Genomic DNA, 26979 nt, shown 5'->3' on the forward strand with positions numbered 1-26979 from the left:
ATTAAATCCTACAAAATATGAAGTGTTCAAAAGTTTTAAAGAGAGAATTGCAAGAGTATAGTCATTTTAATTTTTTTAACTTAATTTTGATAGATAGGATAAATTATGCTCATTCTAGAAATAATGGTTACTATTTTTTGAAAAATAACATTTAATGAATAAAAATTAAATGTAATTTTAAAAATTAAAAAAAAAGATCGAAAACCATTGAGGTGGGTGGCACCGAGCAACCGAGAGGTGGCACAAGATGGTGAAGAATGGAAAAATATTAACGCTAGGTATTCTGAACATCCTAGCACCACCATAAATAAATATAAATGAAAACTAAGTCTTGGTCTCCAACAAAAACTAAAATTTCAGACAAACTCAGTTCATAAAGATTTGCGTGTTTTGCTTCTTATAAATTATCATGAATAAAATATATAAAACATATCCACAAAAAAGCTTGAAATAGGAAAAAACACAAAAAAAACCATAAACCGAAACTATACTGCAAAAAACTAATGTTTAAAATAAAATAAAAAAAAAGACAATCATATCCAGATAAGTTATGCATATTTTTCATAGAAAGAACTTAAACGTTTTTATTTTGAAGTACACAGTAGCGGCATCAAAGCCTTTTTTAAATTAACGTATTTTTAAATTATTTTAATATAATAAGTAATACAATCTGGATGTGGCATATGCCAAACCAAATTTCAAAAACATAAAAATCATATCCAAAAAAAACATAAAAATAAATTTTGCTTTAAGTTGTATATAAAAATAAGCTTTTTTTTACTATTTATTTGGTAAAATACAAGTTTGATAGTTAGATTAGAAATACATTTATTAAAAGAACTTGAATTTCCTGTTTTCAACTACACTATTGCGGCTTTAACAGTAAAGCGTTTGGGCCCCTCTGAAGCTTACCGGCTTACGTGTTTCCGATTATCTGATAGTTGTAAATGATGCATTTACAATTATCTACATACGTGATCCACGTGGCCACTGTAATAGACTTCCTTTCAACATGCAACGCTAGATTGGATTATACGCGTTTATCATTCTGAGGTTTGCCATTCTATACCTACAGAGTGTTACGATAATATAGGAAAACAGAAACCGATCTTTACACATATATCTTACACACGCTCCAAACGAAAATTGCAAAGTTATTGGAATCCAGTTGTTTTTCTCCCCCCGAAAACGACGGGATAAGAAAAATAAGTGCTCCATTTCGGGGAACGCCGGAGGCAGCAAGACAAACTTCCCTGGGGGCGGTCTAATGATTAAGCCCTGGAAAGAAAACTATGATTGTCTGAAAAGTGGCGAAAGAAAATGGCTATAAATAACCGGGAGTTTTTGTGCTTCCCGACAATAACATAGGAACAGCATTAATTGAGTACTTTTTGGACGGAGTTTCTACTTTTGTATATGCTCGGATGCGGCCGGGGCACCTTGGGATCTTATTCTGTTTTTGCTTTATTCTTCGGGTTTTTTTTGAGAGAAATAGATAAAAAATCTTTCATTTTCAAAATAAATATAAACAAAATCTGTACCATTTTTTAATGAACCATTATGCCTTAAAAGAAGTTGAGGCATTTAAAATGTTCTTTATTTAAAATAACTCACAAAACGTATTATTTAATAACAAATATTGGGGTAAGATTTTCAAGAAAAAATATGTTGGTAGTTGTATTAAAAAGGATTATTGAGATAGTTCAAAAGTCCGATAATATGTACAAAACTAATTTAAGATTCAACAATAAATAGCAAAAACTCTAATATAACTTTATTCTATTAAAAAAATTGTACTACATCACAAAATTTTATTTTAAATTGTCATACAATTTAGAAATTTATAGGTAATACGAAGCCTCTGGCCACGGGTAAGGCATTTTTGGCACAATTATTGTAACATAGAAAAGTTTGGTAGCGGACGTGTTTTTGTCCATAATTGAAATGATTAATTATAAAATAAAATAATTTGTTGCTGTTTATCTTTTGTTAATGGGTCGGGAGAGTTAGTTACTCTCTGTGACTTTCTAGTCTGATTATGGTAAAAACACTTGCCAAAATGCATCACTCTTAATAATGGAAATGATATTTTAATTGTAGAAAAAAAACTATCCCCATTAATTTTTTTTATTATTGACTTAGGCTTCATGTTTTTCAATTAATAAATAATTTTTATTTTAATTTTTGTAAAGCCGAACAATCAGAAGAAAGTTTGAAAATGGACTCTGCAGTGAGTGGAAATTTTTAATAGTCATAGCTGCTAAATGTAATTACTAACCAAGCTACTACTTTCTAGCAACGATAACTTATTTGAACTAAAAGTAATTTTTTGTTTTTTTTTTTTAATTAGTGCGAGTTCTTTTAAATTTTAGTTTATTTACTTAGTTTCGTTTTTAATTCAGTTTGAATATTTTAATTTTAATAATGTAATATTTTTTTATAATTAAAGTTACTTGCTTAGGATCATATCATGTATTATGTTTAGGTAATAAACAAAAAATAATTTTTTTATTTGATAGGTACTGCTATAGATACACAAGGAGCCAGCCAAAATCCTTTGTAGATAGGTAAGATTTTATTAGCCTCCTAGACCTGTTTCTCTTGATAAGTTCAGTCATAAGATAAACAATAAACAAGATACCTGATCCACTGATTCTTCGAAAAATATATTTTTTTTAATTTCTTTTTAATGTATATAAGCTGTCATTTAACATAGGCCTTTTGACTATTATAAAAAAGAACAATATTGTATGTAAAAGAACGGGTATATAGAGCAGTTGAATGATGCGGCGTAGTGAGGATATTATGTCTAATATTTCTACCATATACTCGATTTCTAGGTAATAGTTTTTCATACAGATATTTGGGGCTTCAGGTATAATATAAACGGTATAGAAAAGTAGACCATAAAAACTTAAATAAATACAGTACTTTGAGCCATTTTAAATAATAAATGGCTTGAGAGATTTGACACAATTAAACCTTCTTAAATTAAAAATAAATAGGCAACAGGTGTTTTGAATACGTTTTAAACGGTACTGTGTCTGTTGATCTAAACAGGAAAAATAAAAATCAAACAATATTGAATAATGGATGATGGAAAGCTTTAGTAAGTTTTTTCCTGTTGATCTAAACAGGAAAAATAAAAATCAAACAATATTGAATAATGAATGATGGAAAGCTTTAGTAAGTTTTTTCCTAGTCTTATAAATTAAAATTAATTAATTAGCATGTAGCATACGCATTCTCAAATAACACCTTTTTAGCAGAATACTGATATGTTCTCTGAGCCGCAAAGAGCTATCCAAAGTTAATCCAAAAGCCTTAATTATATCCGAAAAAGGCATTGATGTGTAATTCAGTTGAATTTTAGCGGATAACACAATATTTTTACAAGCATTTTTATTTGAAAATAGTACCATTTTAGTTTTGGCTGGATTAATGACTAAGATATGCTCCTTTAAGTAGATTGAAATTGAATTAAGTTCAGCATTTGATTCACGCGTCCTGATTGTCAAAAATTATCATCAAAATGGTGAATGATTAAGTGCTAATATTCGTTAAGTACGTCCAATGTTGGGTGGAAATTATGTTCCTAATTCATATACTGTGAAAAACATAATCAAGAAATTTAAAAAAGGTGATTGGGTTAGTGATGTGATACGAGCTCGTAGAGGTAGTTCAGAATAAAACATCACGGCAGTTTGTGAGAGTATGACAGAAAGGCTAGAGACGTCAATTCGTCATCAGGCATAAGAATTGGACATTTCAATAATTTCTGCCAGCAGACCATGATTTTTTTTGGAAAATTCATCAATTGGATTCTTGAGAAAATTCCTGATTTTTCAAACAACATCATTTTCATTGATGCGACTAATTTTTACCTCGATGGTTTTCATAAAAAACAAAACTATCGCATTTGGAGCTTAGAAAATCCATGAACGATTTATCTGAAAGCAACGCATCCATAATGGGTCACTGTATAGTGTGCATTATGGTTTGGAGAAATAATAAGACTAATTTTCTTGTAAAATTTTTCTTCTGGTTAATGTTGAACGTTATCATGCAATGAAAACACATTTTTTTGTGCCTCATTTTAAAGCTATTAATTTTGACGACCTGTAGTTTTAGCAGTATGATGTCACATGTAAAACCGCCCGTGAAATATTTACCATCTTGCATGAGTTTGCTCTTGGTCGTGTTATTCGCGATTTGGTAAATAGAATTGGCCTTTATGCTCTTGCGATTTAACACTTTAAGACTTCTGGCTGTGGGTTTATCTGAAATCACAGGTTTATGCCAATAACAAGATGTTTTAGTTCATACATCCTTCCTAAATTTATATTTTCTAAATGAATAAATATTTTAATATTTTACTATAGAACACCATGTTTTATTTTGAACACTGAAATCTTGCGCTCTTTATAAGTTTTAGTATAAATGCGGTAGAATTGAGCCATAACTTTTTGTGATGAGCATTTGACATACATCTTACTGGAGAAAAGAAGTCTAAAGTTATTGAATATATGTTTTTTCGACTGTACATTTATCATTAATATATTTTAATATTTCTGACACTTGTGTAAAATGGATGGCATTGCGGAACCAGGAAAATAACGTGAAAAAAAAGTCGGCAACATGGCATCGCTTTCTTCCGTCCGGTGACTGGCGAATATCGCGCGGCGCCGAAATGCGTCCCGCGGGACTTCCGCCTTGATTTCATGCCCGGCGCTCGTTCTAATCGCCGATCAGCGAAATTCCATTTGCGCACAACTTTTCCACCATTGTTTTCCTATTTCCCTATAATTTATATTTCGACCGATAGCGCTTGACCGTTTATTATTTATTGAAAATGTGAATTTATTTTCTGCCGGTGATGACGCGCTCGTTTTAATTGAAAAATTCGAATAAGGAAGTTTGAATAAATCGATCGGTGGATTTGTATTTTATTACGTTTTGCAAAAATTGAGAAGATTTATTTATAGAGAAATAAATTTAATTTATTTAATTTAGATATTTCAATTATTTTCATTTATTTATTACCCTTCCTAAACATTTGACCTCTGAAACCTTTGATTGGTAATTTTGTTAATATTTAAGTTGCAGGATCAGGTAAATTAGCAAACTAGTAGAATTTTTTGTGATGATTAAAATAGTGAAAACGGAAACAAAATTGAAATATGTACCGTTTTTAAATAGAATCTTCTATATATTTTTACATAAGTCAATTTTTTTTAATAATAAGGTTTATTTTAACTAATAGCCTAAACATAAAAATAACAAAGTTATAATAATAATAATTATTATTATTATTATTATTATTATTATTATTATTATTATTATTAAATTCCTTTCAAAATAAAAAAACTATAAGTATAAAAATATTCAGCAAAAGTCATTAAGGGAGTTTAGAAAATCAAGTGCAACACCCCTTATACCAAGCTTATCCAATTTTTCTATTAGCTTTTCATGGTCTACACTATTAAAACCATTAGAAAGATCTAAGCACACACCTACAGTTTATTTCTTATTATTTACTGAGTTTAGTATTTCTATCATTGCTTGATAAATAGCGCGAATGGTGGGCTTACCTTTTTTCTTCCCTTACCTATTTTCTAAAAACGAAACTAGCCTGTTATTTATAGCACACGCAAAAATTTTGACTTTTTAAGTAGTATTAAATTCCTACCTAACTTTGATATGTTAGGTAGTAATGAGATAGGACGATAGTTCTGTTCAACATCTCTATCCCCTTTTTTATGAATGTGTTTGATACAGGCATTCTTTAATTTTGTAGAAAAATGACTTAATTTTATAGGAAATGACTTAATTAATGAGATAGGAGTTTCATCGTTACCTACGATTTTTTATTTTTAGGATTTCTTATTATTTTAACAACTTCATCTGAATTAATCGGTGACAAGAATATGCTAGATGTTATATTTTTAACTAAATCAGTGTTAAAGTTTTTTGATGAAACAGTAGGACATGAGATTATAAAAAAGTTTTTAGGGCTGTTAACAACTTCAAGGGCATTAGTACTTTTTTTACAGAATACTTCAATTGCATCAGTATTTTTGTTTGTAGTGTTTGGGATATTTTTAGCGAACTGCCATGACGATTTTATTTTATTTTCCGACTTTTTAATAGATTTTAAGTAAGAAATTTTTAGGGCTTTATTTATAACACCTTTTAATATACCACAATATTTATTAAACTATGTTTTCTTTGCATTTTTTAAAATACAAAATTAAAAGTTTTAAATAAGTTTAACTTTTTAACCCCAAACACTCGATTCATTAAGCCTAAGAAAATATTTATAAATAAGTCATATGATTTATTTACTAAATTCTGTTCATATCCGTGACCAATCAGCTTCTTTAAGTTCCTGTTTGAAATGCATAATTTTCTTTTTTGTAAAAACTCTTCTATACAGTGTCCATTTAATATCGCGGTGCTCGATTACGGCTAAATCTTGAAACGGAAAAAACATTAAATAGGGGAAATGTTAATCGATTTAGAGAGGCTATTTTTTTAAATTAGTTTGGTTGATACAGGCTGTCCCAAAAAAGCGTAGTACATAATTCAAACTTTTTTTTTTTAACGGAACCACCTATATTTGTTTTCTGAAATAGGAGTGTCGTTTGACGCTCTTTTAAACCCTAACACTGTTTCGCCCTAAAATGCGAAGTTTGCCTTTTATTAACAATTTAAAGAAATTTTCACGAAAATCAATGTCAATCACTTAAACCTCAATTTTATCAGGGCCGTTTTTAATCTTTTTAAAAATATTATGTAGAGTCATTAGCGAAGTTCATTTTATCTTTCGAAATTCCAAAATTTATTTTTTTTATACAGGGTGATCAAAATCGTTACTCAAAAAATGATATTTTCAATTGAATTTTGCTCTATTTTTTTAATGGAACGCCCTATATCTTATAACGCGTTTGGATAAAGCATTCTTTTATCTTTAATTTGATACTAACAACTATACCTTTATCTCTAATCGTTTTTATAAAATTTTTTTTCAAAGGAAAATTTACATATTTATTTCATCTCAGGCACTATGACACTTACGACGGAAAATATTTAATAGATATTTATGAAATCAGAGTAACAAGAACTTTGTCCCTGTGTTCAATTCTATTTTGAACAGTTTTTAGTAAGAAAAAGTCAATAGTTGGAATAGCCATAATAAAATAATATTAATCTCTGATGCTTATTTCATTTAAAAATTTTTTGTTAAGAAATTTTTTGTTACAAGTAAAAAGTGGGCCATGATTCATTTATTCTTTTTTGTGTGACGTATGCCAATTATAATGTTTACTTATCATTCGTGTTAAGTAAATTTGTTTCACAATTAATTACTCTGAGGGAGAATTAGTAAATATGATTTACGTTATCGGTGAATGGGAACTGTTTTTGGGCTTCAAGAGTTTATTAGGAAAAAATAACCCACATCCTAATGATAGAGTGTTGAAAAAAATTAAAAAACGATTCGAGCGTATTGGAAGCATAGAGCACAAAGAGCAAACTAGAATGAAAACAGTTTCAAACCAAGAAAACCGGTACAGGTACTTACTAAAAATGATAACTTTTTTTTCAAAGGGCACAAAATCAAGCAGCAGAAAACGAGAATTTTTTTAAACTTGTGCTATTCACAGATGAATGTACGTTCCACAGAAATAATTTTGTGAACCGACATAATGTTCATTCTTACGATACAGAAAATCCCCATCGAGTTTTTATCAATAATTTTCAACACATATGGAGCATTAATGTTTGAAGTGAAATAATAGGTGATTTTGTTATTGGTCCATACTTTTTTGAAGATCGTGTAAAAGGAAAATTTTCTCTAAATTTCTTAAGAGAGGATTTTTCTCGCTTGACTCAGAACTTTGTAAGGCATCAGATATGGTTAAACGGTGCACCAGCTCACTTTAGTGCAAATGTCAGGGAACATATTACATACCAATTTAGTAATAGATGGATTAGAAGGCTAGGTTAGTTTTTAAAATTAACTTTTGTATACATATCTATGAAACTTTATACCGGATAGGTCCCGCTGGAAAGCCTTCTAGGTCACTGGCATCACCATCAACGCCTTTAGACGACTTCTTCTTGTGGGGAAGTGTTAAATTCATTTTCCGAAATTTGTCTTATTTCACCCACAACTAGGGAAGATCTGGTGGAGCGCATACAAGAGCCTTTTAGAAGTATTACGCCTACTACGCTTCGTGCAGTTAGAAGATCTTTCGCAAGTAGGGCTGATTTGTGTTTTGAGCAAAACGGTAACAATTTTTGATGACAAATTTTGATCACCCCGTATAAAAAAAATAGTTTTGTAATTTCGAAAGATAAAATGAACTTAACCAAGGACTCTTCTTAGATTTTTCAAAAAGATAAAAAACTTCATTGGTAAATATTGAAATTTTTTTATCGATATATGTACCACGCATTTCTGGGAAACCCTGTATTAATTAAACTAATTTTTAAAAGTAGCTCCTCTAACTTTATTAAAATGTCCTCTAATAAAATAAATTAATTAATAAATATATAAAATTAAATGATTCTTTTCCGAAAAAAGACTAAAACATTTAAAATCTGAATCTTGTCATATTTATACCGCTTATCAATTTCTTTTATTTTAATTTATTTAAATAGAACACGGTATCAAAACTTTTATTATGTCAATAAGTTGCTTTATCCAGTTTGAATATATTTGATCAGGTTTAATATTATAAATTTGCAAACCCTACGAAATCATAAGTAATATCTTTTTTTGGTGGTAACCAATAAAGGCAAAATTCAAAATATTTATGGTTTACTATAAATTCAATGGCAAATAAAAAGCATCAAGTAGAACAACACTTATCTGAAAGTGTATTCGGTCCAGTTCCAGTAAATCCGATGACAAAACTTAAATGCACGAATGCGTCACATAAGCTATCTTTTATCTCACATGTTCAATTGTAAGATTTTCTATTAAAAAACAACAAGGTTAATTAAGGCAAAATTTTTGCTTGTGATATCCTGAAGGATAACATAAATTAGTGCAAGTAAAATTCTAACACAAATTTAAAAAAAATATAAATAAGTCGTTTAATAAAAAGTCTTAAAATGACAGTTCTAAATAAAATAAATAGTGATATTCGCAAAAGCATTGTTCCATGCTACATAAAGTTATATCTAATGTTATTAAAGGTAAAAGGTAAACACACATCCTGTGTCCAATATTTTTTTAAACATTACTATTTCCTAACAAATTTTTTTGGTTAACTATCGAGCTTTTAGCAAAACACTGTCCAAACCCAAGATAAATAATTTACCGTTCCCGAGGACCAGCTAGTTAACGCCGCAATTTACACGGGCCTCTCTAATGCCTCCATCAAACCGACACATAATTGCCAAAAGCTTTTGTGTAAAACAGCGCAGCCCCCGCCAGGGTTTCTTAATTACCCCGATACGGCAAAGGGCCGTAATTTGGGACCCTTTGGACCTTTGCGTATGCGTACATGGCACACATATGCCACTAAGGATGCTTAATTATCCTTTTTTTTACTAATTAAATCTTGTAGGGTCAAAATTTGTGTTGCGTTATAATATATCTTGGTAAATGAAAAGAGGGAAAATATGTAGTATCGAAAAAGGACAGTATGGTGAACACAATATCGTTAAATCGTTGATTGAATCGTTAAATGTTTTATTGATGTCACTGACTTAATATCAGTAATCTCCGTCTAGAAAATATTCAAATTTTTAATTATTTCTAAAAAAAAATTTTTTTTCGTAATATTCTAAGACAAAAGTAATGCGTCAAAAAGATGGTGTCGATAGTGGGCTATAGATAAAATTGCATGACGGTGGTATTTATAAAGTATAGTTGATTGTATACAGGCGTGAGTTTAATAAAATAATGTCGCAAGTAGAAAAAAGAAAAAAGGTGGAATATAACTACTGCAATTGCCTGTACTTGAAAAAGTGCAGTGTATCATATAAGTACGAGGATAAAAACTGGTACCGATATGAGACATAGGCCAGTTTAAAGAAGACCCTGTAAATAATTTAAATGCTTTAGTGAATTTAGGAACACAAAATCCGATCCCAGGGTTTTGAAAACTGGCCAAGTCACCAAAAATGAAGAATAAATGTGTGCTCAGAAACTGCCCGTATAACACTTAAAAGACAAGGCTACACATCAAGGAAACCAAAAAAGATCCCTGCAATAACATCTTGACAAAAGCAACGAAGAATGGAGTTTAACAAACGTTTTCAAGAAGATAATTTCAGCAATATTTTTTATATCTGATGAAAGTTGTTTTAGCTTGGTGCAAACTATCTCAAAGTCCTGTTAAGAAAAAAATATTACCGTTAAAATTTGCAAATCTCTCATAAAATAATGGTTTGAAGAGCAATATCTCAACGTGGTGCTATGCCTCTCGGTATAGTTGATGACACTGTTATTAGTGCAATGTATTGTCATATTTTAAATGGTTTTCTTCTTTAAGTGGCTCATGTTTTTTATTAAAAGGGAAGGAGTTTTCAACAGGATAATGCAAGATGATGCAACTTCTGCGAATACTCAAGCTTTAATGCAACAACACCAACTGACAATAATTCGATGGTTAGCAGCTTCAGCAGATCTAAGTCCCATTAAAAATGTATTGAGATTAATGAGGATTCAAGTAGAACGAGCAGCCCTTTGAAATATAGAAGGTTTGATCCGTTCGGTTTTACAGACCAGTCAGCTAGTTTCTGGTGTACCTGGATGTTTAGTGTAGTGCTTAAAATTAAATGGAAGAATTGTTTGTTGTTGTTTTATAATTCAAATATTAAAGATATATTCTGCAAAATTTAAATTGTGCTTTCCTTTTCCCAGATACTTTTTAGGCGAACTGTATATTTCGATTATTATAAAGTGTAGGTACAAAGAATATAGTCTAAGAAAGACCCCTATTTTTTTATTAAAATTCCATATTTCCAAAAAAGTTTTTAAACCTCGTAGTTTTTATACATTCATAGAATCACACATAAATATTCAAGTATTGACATTTTAACATCTGCTTAAAATTTGAAATATTTTGCATATAATATACACTAGATATTCCTAATAAATAAAATTATAAAAAAATAAATAGCTAATTTCAAAGTTAATATATTAAAAGTATTATTATTCAAATAACGAAAAAAACTAAATTTCATTTAGTAAATGTGGCAAAATAAAATAATATGTTAGCAGTATATTTTTATAATAGGAAATTAAAAACTCTACCTATTATTTCATACAATAGGGATTTATAAATTTAAAAGATAAGTGTACTTCATAAATTTTGCATATGCTGTACTAATATTTATAACATTGTTAATTTAGTCACGATAGGAAAACAATTAAAACAGTATACTTTATGTACAAATTGCGGATATGAACCACGAGTTTTCTTCTTTTTGTGAAAACTGTGACTCATAAAATGTGATATTCGCACACACACGTTATGAATTAATCAAAAAAATTAGGCATAACTTAAATGGGTATGGCTAACATTATTTTAATTCGTTTCTAGCCTATAAGGTAATGCCACTTAGATTTTCAATTCCGTAAGTTTAAATGAATAATATTTTGTAAGGTTAAATAATAAATAAAGATTGGATAAAAACAATATTATTTAGGTGATTTTTGGGGTTTTTCGTTAAGGGTAGCGAAGTATATCTCAGCAATGAATAACCTAGGACCTTTGGGGGTGAAATTGGTTTATGAATATGGTCTAGGCAAATTGTAAAAAAACATTTTATTTCCCATCTCTGCCGCTAGAGTGTATATGTAAATTTTTTTAATTAATTGAATACTTCAACTTTTATCAAAATTTAGACCCTCTTTGTAATATAATCAACTATTGGCTATTCTAAGCATATATTTGTTTATATATTCAAATAATTTTCGTCATAATTTTGCAGAATTTCTTTACTGTATTCTGGTTTAAAATTGATTATTTCAAAGAGAACCAAAATTTCGGCCAATATAATTTATTGTGTGGTATATGCCAGAATTTCAATATAAGTGATGAAATAAAAGCTTTTGCATTTAAAATGTATAAAAAATAAAATAAGAATTGATGTGCCTACATTTTTTAAAATGTATCTTTTTAAATAAAAAATGCAAATGCCTCGATAATTCTAGGTAATTTTTTTTTTAAATCGTATAATGTACATTTTGCTTAATTTTTTTAAATATTTTTAAAAAACATTAAAAATTAAGATATCAAGATCAAAATTTATAAATGTACGCCATGAAAACTAATTTGTTATTTTTTCGTTAATTATCGATTCTCAAAAAGTTTTTAAAAGCAATATTTTATTTACGTTTATAAGTAATGAATTATTAAATAATTTTAAGCATAACTTAGAAGGTGCTGGCACACTTTATTTTAATTTTTGTATTTGGGTCACTTTTTTGTAAAGTAATGTATGTGTACGGGTAATAAATTCTATAAGTAGTTAATGATTTTTTAACATTTCCCGTATAAATAAAAAATTAATAAAAGCCATATTATTTACTTAAGATTATACTATCTATTAATAAATAAAAAATATATATAAAAAACAAAATTAACACTTCTATTGCATTAAGCGATTTTAGTTACTACAATTAACACAATACATTTAGTAATTTTTTTGTCAAGTTTTATAAACCTGTTTATTTATAGAAAATTGTTTTAAATGTTCAATTTTCAATTATTCGTCAAGTGAAAATTGTCAAAGAAGCTGCTTCCTGCCAAGTATGGTAAAAGACACACACGAAGGATTTGGGTTAAAACGTTCCGAAGACCACCTTTAGAAATCCCGTTATTTTTGATTTATTAACTAAAAAACTAATTAATTAATTAATTACCCGTTTTTTAACCAATTAAAATGCATTTTAAATAAAAACCAGTTAGCGTTACATCCGAGCATTAATTATTACTCAAAGAAAACTCCTAAAGAGAGAAAATATATAACTCCATACGAGACAGCTTCTCCGGTACTCCGAAGTCACCTGCTATTGAAAAATATAATTAATCGTATTCATATAATATTTCAATGCGGAATTTAATTTATAGATCTTTATTTGTTTGATTGTTAGAGCGGAGCACATCAATAATCAATTGACAATAACTGTCGGGTGCAGCGCTAAAACAAATTATTATTTATGTCTGTCAATGATAAATTGCATTTAATGATTTTTTTTTGCGATCGACTTGTCTATAAATTATAAACAGCAGAGAGTTTTTTGAAACGAACATGCTTCGCTGCATAAAATGTTTTAATTTATTATCTGCCGTGAATGGGTTATGTGACGGTAATACTAATTTTTTTTTGGTAAACTGTTTTTGTCGAGTTACGATTGTAATAACATTTTTGTAAACGAAATTTAATTAAGTTACATGCTTTCTATATTTATCTATTACATTTTTAATAAATTTCTTACTAAAAATAATTAAAATTATTAAGTGTTATAATCTGTAGTTTTTTCTGTATCTCGTCATAAAACTTTTTATTTAGCAAAAGTTTTGTGTTTTATTTTCTTCACACCACAAATTAAACTTTGTCCTAAAAAAGTATATTAAAGATAAGTTAAGTCTCGAAGAAAAATAACATAAATTTCATGGTTTTAAAATAAAGAAAATGGAGGAAAAGCACAAGAAAAAAACGCAACTTTTAACGCGTCTTTTTCCACTTATATTTTAATTAAATTTACATGGTGTATTTTTTTTGAGATGTTTTTAACATAGAAATGTTTATTATTAGGCGTTAAAAGTTACAGTTTCTAAAAATGTATTGCACCCTTAGAGATCAAATTAGGGATCCATACGTATTTAAGACCAATTCCTATTCACATTATTGCTTCTTTTTTTAATTCAAAAAGAAGAGGGGACAAATCAGAAGATAAAAAGAATAGAATACACTATTATAAATATTTATCATTATTCAACATCGCATCCAATAAAAATTCTTCCAAAAATTCAAGTTAATCCATTCCAAACAGCACCCATTCTCCAATGAATGCCCTGCATTGGTCCAAACTAGATCGAAATGTTCATGAATTAATCATGTACCTATATCCTCTGGATAATAGTTTTGTACATGCCAATGGATTTTAAATTATCTTTATCCAATGAAGTTTCAGGAGCTTTCCAAAAGATGTTTTGAAAAGTATAGTTAGTTTACCTGAGACCAATAGATAATTTTTTTAAAGCTATTTCTATAAGTATGTACATCAGACATCCATTACTGGTCGAAAGATGTTTCTTTCTTTTGATAAAGATGCCTAGTCCCACAGCCTAAAGAAAATGAGAAACCATTTGATAAATACTAATGAACTAACGAAAAGTCATTGATTTCATATATTTATAGATCAATTAGGTATTTATTGTTTTAAAAAATGTATAGGACATACTAAGGATTTAGGTAAATCACAAGCCCACGGATTGAAAAAAAGTAAAAAGCCATTGGATGAACATAAATGAAAGGTCACTGGACTTTTATTTTTCTAGATTCACATCCTTTATCTCTCTTCGAAAATTGTATCTTTATTTTAAGGAATATATAGGACGTGTTAGTCCAGCAATAATAAAAAGCCATTGAACATCGGATAATTCCAATAGATGTGTTTAAAATAAAAACCGAGATAGTTTTTAATAGACTGGTTAGAGTGATACTATTTAATGAACCTGTTTTAAAGCAAAGCTTGTGATATTTGTATAATGTTATAGACATCCAATGAGTTTTGTCAGAAATTAAATGGATCTCTACTAGACACTCATATTTAAAAAAAAAAAGAAAATCCTTGAATGTATATTAGATAGATTTGTGCTGTCTAAGATAAGATCTATTATATTAAGTAAATATATTTTAAAATTTTTCTCTTAACCATTCATGTAAGTTTAATTAACATTAACAAAAGCTTTCAATTTTTATTTAAAAGATAATATTTTAAACTTGAAACTGTATATTTAAGATGGATCTAGATATTTAAATTTTTAATTTTTTTAGAAATCAAACTCAATTATGTATATTATTTATTCATCTTATGTATCAATATTGCTAAAAATAGGTATTTGTTGCAACTACCTGCTTTATCCATTTGACGCTGAAATCCTGTCTACTGGATGCAGTTCTAAATACTTCATCTGAGAAAATATATTTGTGCGAGAAAATCTATTCATTTTAATTTTCGGTACTTCATCCCACTAACAGAATTTTTGCTAATGTGCCACATTACAAAAATATAGATAGTGGCCTTTTATTAAGTAATATATGTGTCTTTATTATCCAGTTACCTTAAGTTTATGCATAATTTTCTTCGTTTTTTCTACGAAATTTCTATGTATCTTTCGTAGTCTGATACACTTAGCGTAATTCTTTTCTTTTTTTTTATTTAAATTAATTAATTTGAATAAAGCTTCATCTGAGTTTTCAAAAATTTTATTCTAGAAAATAATTTTCTTCTCAGTTTATATTTTTTTTACTAGCTGAAAAAAAAATAATTTTTTTTTTAAATTTAATTTCTTTAAAATTTAATTTTTCTCAATCTCCTCTTTTATACATTTCAGTTTTTCTTAGTTATTTAGACTTCTTGATACTGCATTTCAGAGATTATTCAGAAGTAGTGAATATCTTCTTGATTTACCAATTTCCCAAATTAATATACATTTTCTATTAATTCTAATAGGCTGTTTAATCTTACTTCACAGTCTTTACTGTTGTTTTGGCTTTAAAGCAAATATTATCGCCCATTAACTTAAATTCAAAAAGATTGTAGAAATAAATTGATTTCTGAGTTCTCTATCTTATTTATCATTTTATTTTATATACCCGTTGAACTCAACTCTCAGATATCTGATAGTGTTTTTGGATATTTATTTACTTAAATTAATTTATTTATTAATTTTAATACTTAAATTTTATTTATATATTTAAAGAGTAATTCTCTTGGGCGACTTTAATATTCCTAGGTATTTATCGCTATCCGTTAAGTCTGCTTTATCTAGTAGACCAAAACATTTTATTATTTTCTTGGAACTTTTTAACTAGCAGCAGATTATATTTTATTAAAAATTCTCAAGGCAGATCTTATACTTTTATCTAATTGTAGGCTCTACACAATGGAAAGTTGCTTTGATTCTCTAGTTGAGGAGAAAGCAGTTCATACTTCTTTACTTATAAAAGTTATTAATATTAGCAGCAAAAAGTGTAATATTTAAAGCTCATAGTATTTTCCATAATTTTATGAGGAGGTGATCTTAAAATTTTATATGATACAGCCTTCTCGAAATTCATTGAAGAGACTTGACTATGACTGGAGGGTTAAATAATACCCTGGAGCTCTTGTATTAGAAATTTTATTTTTGTCCTAATGACCAAATTTCAAAAACTGTAACATATACAGCATGATTTTTTGCAGCAATAATATAATCTTTAAAAGGAAAGTATAGTATGTGGAAAAAAGTTAAACACTTTGATTATTATCAAGATTTTTTGAAATTTAAAGAGCGTCGCTATAAAATTAAAAGGGATATTATATCTGTCATATAAAAACTACTGTAGTGAGCTTGAGAACGACATAAAATTGAAATTTCATTTTGGAAGTTAGTGTAGTTCACAAGAAAATAGCTCGTTACCGCAAACTATATATTTGATCAAAAAGAAGAATTGTTAACGAGCCCTCAGGGTATTGCCGATGCGTTTTTCGATTTCTTTCAAACTTCTGACACTACTTTTAGATCACTTCCAAGTAATAATATTGTTAAACTTAAAATTTATAAGTGCAATTTGAAATTTTGTTAAATTTTACCAAAAATATGTCTATGAAAATTTGGTCTACTTACCCTCAAAATCATCAAGGCGAAATCAAAGTTGGGCTGGATAAAATACCAGCTTTTTTTCATCTGATTATATGCTTTTTTTGTCACACCACTGACAATTCTCTATAATCTAGCACTAAAACAAGAATGTTTTGCAAACCTTTGGAAATCATATAAGATAAGTTCATAAAAACAATTATAAAAACCTCATTGAAAACTATCGGCCCATTATAATAATCAACAACTTTTCTAAATATATTCAACGTGTTCTACACCTTTCAGCTTTATATTTTTAATGAGAGGTCTTATAAACTACCGTCAACATAGATTTATGAAAAGCAGATCTACTACTACAAACCTATTTTGCCTTACAGAACAAATTATTTTGTCGGAGTCAATAAATGTCAGTTTACAAGTCTATACGGATTTCTAAAAGGCTTTTGACAAACTAGATTATGGAATTCTTCTCAACAATTCAATATTCTTTAACAAGTTTATCAATAGTATATTAGAGCAGCCCACTGTAAATAGTGACATTGATAGTAGTTTAGATTGTATGGTATAGCAAAATATTATTATACTCCTTAATACATGGTGCAAAAGTGCCCACAATTTTCTTCTTAATATTGCCAAATTGAAAGTTGCTTATTTTTCTCTGAAGAAAAACCTATTAACTCATGAGTATACTATAGAAAATGAAACTGTATCGAGAGCAACGGAATTTAGAGATTAAAAGTGACGTGTTGATAGCGCCCTTTCTTTTTAGCCACATATATAGGATATTATAATTAGGAGTTACTGAATGTTGGGTTTTGCCATTAGAAACAGACCTTTTAGAATATCTTTAGTCTAAAATTTTATATTTCTCTTACATAAGATCAATGTGGGAATGTGCTCCTACAGTGTGGTTACCATACTACAAGAATGATATGAATAAACTAGAAAATGTTCAGCGTGTAATTTTAAAGCTTCTTACATAACAAAATGGATTCACCCGATTTGCAGAATTTAAATTTTCATGTGCCCCACTTATCATTTAAAAATTGAAAAGAAGCTTTACCTATCAAGACCTAGAACGAATATTTGGTGTTTCTCCCAAAATGCGCAGATCCTCTAGCATTTTTAATTCTGTTCAGAATCAATGTGTTATGTCGGTAAGTATATATTATTACACAAAAATAATAAATTTCACATATAATATAGGAATGGAAAATGTCGTTTTTGTTAAAAAAAATTGATGTAAAATAAATAAATAAATATTACGTTGAAGCATAATTTTCGTTAATTTCATTTATTGACAAATAAAGAAATTTTTTCAAACAGGCTAATTATATAATATTAGTTTAAATAAAAACTGTTCATATGCATCTAATTATGAATTTTTTCGTATTTAAATTTATTAAAATTTTTTATTGCTAAAAACAGTTTTACTTTACTTTACTGCATTTTATCCGAAATTAAAAGAGTACACTTTTTCAAGATAATAACCATAAAATTAATATTTTTTTGTATTTTGTAAATTATGAAGTTCATATGGCCTATGAACTTCATTTTTTTTTTTGAATTAAAGCCTTTAGAAAAGGTGAAAAACGTTATAATACCTTATACAGTTTCTAGTTATAGATTGCGCTATTTTGCATCATTATTAAAACAGTAATATTTAACCGAAATATTTTCAAGTGACGCCACTGTCAATTTACCCTGAATTTCCTAGATTTAACTGGCGGTATCGTACACACGGCCGACTGATTACGCACAAAGGGAGGAAATTCATCAGCGAAGGGCCGTACGGTCGCCTCCCTTCGAGCGTCTTAACCACCCGGAGGGCTTCCATGTTGCAATCCAATCTATATTGATGACGTATAATATATAGACAGCCGATCCCTTTTAAGTTTTTTCTGCGCTCTCGGTGGGAGTTCCGGGATTTTCATGGTGATCACTTTGAAAAATTGCATGCCCGGATTAATAGGGCTCATTTTTCTTTGTGGAAATAGGGGGAGAGATTTTCCTTGATATAATTTCGCGATTTAAATCTGAGGATTTAATATCGTCAGTGCTTTAACAGGTGGAGATCATTTTTTTGTTAACTTTTAAAAGCTTTTCCTCATCAGCCCTTACTCTGACATTTATTTCAATTTAAAAGTGATCGTGATTTTCGTGACAACAGAAAAAAAAACAATAAAACAACTTTTTACATTACCGCGATTTGAAAGCTCTCATTTTATTTATGCTGTCTGTGTTTTAGACTGTACCTGTGCATGACGATAAAATACGAAACAAAAATACAAACTTTTCCACAAAAGTTTTTCCATAGCTCATATTTTTTTGATTTATAACCAGGGCCCGTTATATTTGCCCGGCTCACTGATTCTGTATTCATTTTTGCGTTTTTTCGTTTCCTGCTGAAATGAAATGCGAGTTTGAATATATTTCATAGCGACATTGTCGCTGTTTTGTTTTTTCGTTACCTAAATATTTTTTACATCCGTTGAAAATGTGTTTTTATAGTTTCTTTTTAATTTTGTCGGAGGGTGAAGTTTTTTATAGTTTGTTTATTAGTTCTTTTTTGTTAAGTAATTGATAACTTTTCATAAGTTTTTCTTAAATAGGATCAGCGAGTTATTAATTTGTGTATATTAAACTTACCATTTATATTTAACTGTGATTTTTCATTTTTGCCTTGAAAGAAATTTCTATCAAGGTGAATCCCATTACCTGTAACAAAAATAATTAATTAAAATTTGAAAAATAAAATGTACATTAAATCAATTAAATATAAGAAAATCAATTCTTTGAAGTTACTTTCAAGAATACTAAAGTAGTATAATATAGTAAAACTGTTTTTAGCAATGAAAAATTTTAATAAATTTAAAAACCGAAAAATGCATAATTTAAGTACATATAAACACCTTTTATTTAAACGTTTTAAAAACTTTTATATTAGCCTGTTTGACAAAATTTCATAATTTGTCAATAAATGATTTTAACAGAATATATGCTACAACGTATTATTTGTTTATTTTAGATCAATTTTTTTAATAAGCCCAACATTTTCCATTTCTATATTATAAGTAAAAATTATTATTATTGTGCTTATTCTGTGGATACTGTATAATAATATATATTTACTGACATAAGAAGTGTTACACCCTGAAGAAATAATTTCTTATGTCAGTGAGTATATTTGTCAGAAAAGATAATTTAAAGCAAGAAAATATATATTTTTAAGTTGGATAAGAATAAATTATTATTTTAGCGAAGTCTTAAGTAATTTATTAATTATTAAAAATACTTCTGGTCCAAAATATGACAATTGAATTTTTAAAAATATTGTAGAAATATTTGTAATGTTTTTGAGATAAATATTTCAGGTCTAAATAACTTAATTCTCTACAGAATTATTTTAGCTAAATATATATTATGATAATATATTAACTTGTATATTACATTTGCTTATCACTTCTCAACTTAAAACTGGTCTAATGGTTGGTATTGTAAAACTACAGCAAATTATAAAGTCTCTTATTTAACTAATAAATAAATAATTTTTAATATTCGTTTTAGATATAAAGAGAAAAACTTATAAAAATTAAAAAAAATATCTTTTATGACTCTTTTTTTTGTAATGTTTTCAAATCTGATTGAAGTTTTGTTGAAAAGAAATTAAAGAAATTTCTTACCCCATATCCTTCACATTTAATTTTAATTATGTATTTACTTAATGTATTCCAGCCTTCTTTTAGACGATATTATTAAAAAACTTGTATTAAATTGCATAATTTAAGTGGATATGTTATACTGTTTTATAATAAATATAATTTATTTGGTATATACTAAAGAAGAAATATTGAGATAAAATAGTGATATTCTAAATGGTATTTTAAATAGATTTTTCCAAAATTTATATTTTGCCATTTAAAATACAATGTTTAAGTTTTCAAAATTAGGATTTATAGGAAGCGAATTTATTAAATATATATTAAAAAAAACAGGAACATTCTTTTTTGTATTGTTTCGAAATATGATTGAAGTTTATTAAGGGAATTACTAAATTGAAAGAAATTAATTAAGCCAGATCCATAATAAAGCTATTTTGTATATACCCAAAGTATGTATCCCAGACCTAAATGTTACTAAACAAATTAAAATTAATTAATTAATTAAAAAGCTACTACTACTACTACTTCTGTTTATTTATAAACTCCTGGACAAAATTATCGCACCACTAATTATTTTGTCAAGAAAATTTAAATAAAAATAAATATCAGTTAAAACAGTTATAATATCTTTTCTCGTATAAAAAGCAGAACTGGACATGATAGAGCAGAAAACTATGTTTATGCTCTATCATGGAACATGCTGCTCGTAAGGAGTGAGAATACATCCGCAGGAAAGTTTTCATAATTTGATACGAGGAATGATGCGAAGACTTCAAGCGGTCATTGCAGCTAGAGGTGGCAATACACGTTTTTAAGAATTCATTATGGGTCTATTGTTTTATTTTTGTATCAAAATTAAAGTTAGTGAAAATCGATGCTTTTCCTTGTATTTAATTTAGTAAGTTAAATCTCGTTTTGTTAAATAGAATATGATTGTTTTTGTTAATTAATAATGCATAGTTAACAATGCTTATTTTTTTATCTTTATTAAAAAAAAATCTCTAAAAATCAAGTGGTGCGATAATTTTGTCCAGGAGTTTATATTTAAAATAAAACTTCTACTAATTTGCATAATTTAAATGTCTTTTTTATAATTTGTACTTTATTTGCCATATATATTAAAGAAAAAACTTTAGGATAAAATAGTAATAATCTAAATGGTATTTTATAAATGGTTTTTTTAATTATAGATTACCTTCCCAAAAATGCTTTAAAACTTATTGCTTTTTGGTTTTTTTGAAAATGAACAATTTTGGAAAAAATTAAGTTTCTAAGCAAGCTTTTCTAAAAAAAAATCATTTTAGTTTTAATACAGGGTGGACCAAAAGTCCAGAAAAGATTTAATAAATAAATAACTTTTTTACATTTATTTTATTTTCTTTTTTTTCAGCACCCTGAAAAATAAATCCGAGACATTAATTATGAATCGTTAAAACCTTAACTAATGACTCAAACTCATAGAATTGTATTTTGCATATCATCACTTAATAATTTAAACTCAGCGAGCATATCGTCGTCATTTTATTTTGCGGAATTCGCCATCTGAGTCGATTTAACAGGATTTGACCAGTTATGGATCTTCCAAGAAGCGAAAGGCTCCGTTCCGCAAAAAATTAATAGAACATTTAATGCATTCAGGAAAGTTCGGAAACCTCAACTCGAAGACGTTCGACTGAGCTGCAGATATCTTGGAGGTCATTATGCAGAATATTAAGAAGAAATTTACATCTAATTCTACTTCTTGCTAGTGCAATAATCAAAACGAACAGATTTTCAAAAACTATTAGCTTATGCATTTCACTTGCAAAGAATGGCTAGAGAAAATAATGAATTCGTTCATTATCTGATCATGAGCGATGAAGCCAAGAATAGCTTTGTAAATAAGCAAAATTGCAGAATATAGAGTACCAAAAATCCAAGCTTAGTTCATCAAAGGCAATTACATCTGCTTAAATGTACAATTCAACGAATTATTGGACCATTCGTCTTCTAACAGCACGATGGCAGTGCTGTATCTATAAATGGCGAGCGATATCAAGATATGATTTCAAGTTTTTTAAGACTAGCTCTTGCTGACAATTAAGCGATGTGCTTCCTTCTAAGGCAGATTTTTGTCAAAAGTTTAATATCGATAAATTCAGGGTTCAATTGGCCCGCCCGCTCGCCGGATTTAACAGCCCTTGATTATTTCCTTTTGGGGCATCTGAAAAAGATGTATAGTAACATACCCTGAACCCTGCAGCAACCAAAGGATATTAGGAGTCAGATATTCTGACTCAAAGAAAATGTTCTTGCACTTTGCGAGGCTAAAAATGGTGGTCATTTGCGTGATGTAATTTTTTAAATTTAAATTGTAAAAAAACTAACAATTGTAAGATGTAAGTTTTTTTTCCCTTTAAAAAATATTAAACTAGATTTAGCACTTCGTCCCATTTCTTTTAACGCCGCAATAACTATTAAGATTAAGAAAGAATTTATGGACAAGCCATACAAGAGTAATTCGATACTAGAGGTTCGATCTCATAAACATCCAGTCTAAGAGCCCTGAGATCCAAACTTTGCTTAAAAGATCTTTTTAAAACATACTCGACTTTTGAAGTGAAAGTAGCGTGCGTGAATATTATTTGTTTTAAGTGCTTGTGCCTTATTTTGGATTATTTTAATACTGGTGAGTTTTCTCACGGAACATATCCAATTTCCATTATTTTTTATTTCCTATTTTTATTGTTGTTGCTATTTACATTTCAACATTTTATTTTAAATATATATGTTTTACAAGATAATAATAATATTTGACATAAAACATTTAAGACTTGTTTAAACTACATAAAATATTTACAGATAATTCATTTAATAAAAGCGGAGTGCCAGAGCTGCATATCATCTTTTTCCTTTTACCTAAAATGGCCATATAACGTAGATTTATTTACCAACAAGTTGCTTATTGTGGAGTGATTGAGCCACAGAGCAATCTTTCTGTATTGTGGAGTGTTTAAGCCACTTACAGATTTGAATGTTGCAAACTACGTTTTCCTGTACTATTTATAGTATGAAACTCTACATGTCCAAATATCCTATTTTACTATTTGTTTAAGCAGTTAATAGCACATTTATATTGCGCTAGTGGGTGACAGACACAATGCGTAATAATATTCCAAATATAATAAATAGCTATTAAATAATAATTTAACTAGTTATAAATGTTTAAATCTTTTAATAATCAAAATATCTAAATACTAAATAAAATAACATAATTAGGAAATTGGTTACTCAACACATTTATTTTTTCCAGGTACGTACGTTATGTCATCTTATACTTGACTACATGTATCAACATATTTATCAACATAATCAACAAGTAATTTAAGTATCGTGGTTTTTTTTAAATATATATAATGTAAGTAATTATCACTAAGACTAGTATTTGATTTATTTGATTATTATTGTTTTTATAATAAAAATTGGTAAACGCCCCATATATTAAAATTAAAATATTTATTTACCGCCACCGGATTTGAATTTAACATTTTTGACCTGACACAATATTGCATTTTAGTTCCGTTTATAGAAAAAAAACTACAACTTAAATTAAAAAAATTAATAATTTTTCAAATTCCTTCGCGACTTTTGCCCCACCCATATAATCCTTAGATCTTAATTTTTGCTTTTAAAAACATAACTTTTAAAAATTTTATTCAAATCTGTAAAAAAACTTTAATAACTCTTAACGTTTTTGTATTTAGAGCAGGCCTATTTGGAAATTTTCTCTTGGACTTTCTAATAATTTACTTTAATATTACATAAATCATATAAAAGTTTCCTTTCCCTTTTACTCCTTGAATCGATTTAAAATCCCCAAAATAAAATATAGATTTACAAACAGTAAAGAAACTGATGGCCAAATAAACGCCTCCCTTTAAGAACCGTTTAAACTGCTATAAAATGAACTTTTACGACTATGTAAGCAAAACCCACAAGTATATAAATTACGTTTTACGAGGTGAAGATGGAAAATTGCATTGTTGCCAGACGAAGCAGTTTCCTCGTGGAAATATTTCTTTTTAGTCATGAATAATTTTTAAATTTGCTTTTGTACATACAGAACACTAAAAATTTTTTTTTGTGTTAAAAAATGTGTTTTTAAAACATATCAGAGATTCTAAATATATTGTTTAAAAAAAAATTTATTGAATACGAGATTTTTTTAATAATTTTGATGATGAATAACATTATCAATAAAATTAAAATTACTTATAAACTAATTTAACAATTTTTAGAAATATATTTTAATAGTAGAATAAAAAATGTTTAGGCCTTAGGCAACTTTGTTTAAATTCCCGCGCAGCAAGCTCAATAGCGCCTCTAGTGACATCTATTTCAACACTGCCGAATTTCGGCTGTTATAAGTTCAGTTCTTTTTACATAGGCGGCGCCAGTGTGAGGCAGATTTAATCGATATCCTTTTGCCTAGATCTTGAGCATTGATAGGGCGAAAAATCCTAAATCGATATCGATATTTTCGTATTACGTCAGATATAGTATTAATAAGAAATAAAATCTATTTCATACTACTTATACACCCTTACATTAGATGACTTTTTAATTTAAATAGTTCGAATTCTTTTTGTTAATTAAACTTGTTAACTAACTAAATTTCCACTTTTTTCTCTTTTCCAGAGTATTTTTGTGCCAGAAAAATAGAGGAAAGGCAAAAAAGAAAAAGTCGTTTTAGGCCCGAGTAATTTTCTGGAAAGATTAGTGTCCAGGTTCTCCAGAAATCGTAAAGCAAGAAAATAAGTGTGCGACCATATATCACGTTTGTTTTTTCGGTGCCCAATGGACCTGAAAGCGTACTGGGATAAGGGAAACAAAAATGCTGCGTCGCAAGCAAAACCTGAACTTTTAGCAAAAAGGTCAGTGTCGGCGGCTGTAACATTTAAAACGATCATTCATTTTAATTTATTAGTTTCATCATAACGTTTATTAGAAAAAGGTAATTTGTATTTTATCGGTTCAAAGTTATTTTCAGAAACCTTTTTTACCAATTTTGATAATTGCCCAAATTGGATCAAAAACTGGTAAATTAAAAACATTTATCCTCAAAAAAAAAGGCCACATCTGCTTCTATATTATTATAAATTTAAACCTTTAAATTTGTACGGGACCAGGTCTGATTAACTATAATTTAAAATGGTCGAATTCTAACGAAATGTTATTATTTTAGGTCAAACCGCTTTTGGGATTGGAGATCATCCTACATTTTGTACCCACTTAATAACACGTTGGCCGCTGATTTATGAAGACGTCCAAAAAACATGTTTATATGTTTTATATTTGATGTTGGCCGGCGGAAGAGAAGATGAAAACAATTTGGGAGTGGTTTTTTCGGTTTTTTGATTATTTGTTGGCTACATGGGAATTTGGGTGAGTTAGAACCAGATAGTTTAGAACACAGTTATTTACTAGTTTATTACTTTCTTAATTATTAAACTACATTAAAGTAACTAATGTTTATTCGGTATTTTTTGAACTTGAATATTATTTGTGCGTTACAGAGTTAAATATAGTTATTATATTTCAAAATTAATGCACTTCAGTTAATAGAAACACCTATTTTATTAATTAGAAGTTAATTTTTGTGATTTTTATTTCTAATCAAATTTGACTTTTAAAAAAAAATTTTTCTCGTTAAGACGTATTAAATTATCTTTAAGAAAAAATTCTGAAAACCAGTGGTTTTGCTCTATCGAAAAGAAAAATTGTATTTTTGAATAAACTACAAAATCATTAAAAAATATATGTTTAGGCACATAATAAACATTTTGAGTTTTTCAGCTTATTTCCAAAAAATCTATTGGACTTTGATATATATGCTTTATATGAATTATTTATCATTAACAGTTTCAATCGAAATAATTTTTTCTTATTAAAATTGGACTTTTTTAAAAAGGTGCTGCAATTAATAAACTTCTTCTTAGAATCCTGTTAATTCCGTCAAATTTATTTAAAAAAAAATTAAAAAACCAATAGTTAATTTTTAATTTTCCTTTAAAAAAAATTCAATTTTGTAATTTTTTAACAACCACATATAATTTTTAGATTATCCACTTTTTCCATAATAATTTTGACTTTAGTTTAAGGTTACAACCTATCTCGAATAAAAGGTTTTAACTAGAAGTTATGAACATTAAGTTTTATCAGTTCACTTGAAAAATAAATAATTTTAATTTTTTCTAATTGCATTTTACAAGTTCGAATACTCGTATTCTTCTCTCTGAAAAATGATGTTTTTCTATAAAAACAAAAATGCTCTATTCTAAAAAATTTTGTGTTTAAATCATCTTTCCGTCCTAAATATTTTGGTTTTCATTTGTGGTTCGTAATAACTCGTTACTAAAAATAAATGTTTAACTCTAGAAATTATTAAAACAAATATTTAATTTTTTTTTTTAATAATTAAATAATAATATATAAACTTTAAG

General features: G+C 28.0%; 1 protein-coding gene and 1 long non-coding RNA gene across 8 annotated transcripts in view; one reads left to right on the top strand and one right to left on the bottom strand.

Moving 5' to 3' along the window:
* Window positions 1-26979, bottom strand: part of LOC126735974 (homeotic protein antennapedia-like) — a 419235-nt gene that overhangs the window by 198006 nt on the left and 194250 nt on the right. For 3 of the 7 annotated variants that reach the window (XM_050440102.1, XM_050440099.1, XM_050440108.1), the window contains one exon: window positions 19485-19553. The exons of the other annotated variants lie outside the window; for them this stretch is intronic. The gene's annotated coding sequence lies outside the window, so the exon portion shown is untranslated. The remainder of the gene's footprint in view (window positions 1-19484; window positions 19554-26979) is intronic. 7 annotated transcript variants of the gene reach the window in all.
* LOC126735976 (uncharacterized) overlaps window positions 1-26979 on the top strand; it is a 55945-nt gene that overhangs the window by 4566 nt on the left and 24400 nt on the right. The window contains exons 2-3 of the long non-coding RNA XR_007660572.1: window positions 25177-25410; window positions 25722-25921. This is a non-coding gene — a long non-coding RNA (uncharacterized LOC126735976). The remainder of the gene's footprint in view (window positions 1-25176; window positions 25411-25721; window positions 25922-26979) is intronic.

This window comes from Anthonomus grandis, chromosome 5, assembly GCF_022605725.1.
Source record: "Anthonomus grandis grandis chromosome 5, icAntGran1.3, whole genome shotgun sequence".
Taxonomy (NCBI): Eukaryota; Metazoa; Arthropoda; class Insecta; order Coleoptera; family Curculionidae; genus Anthonomus; species Anthonomus grandis.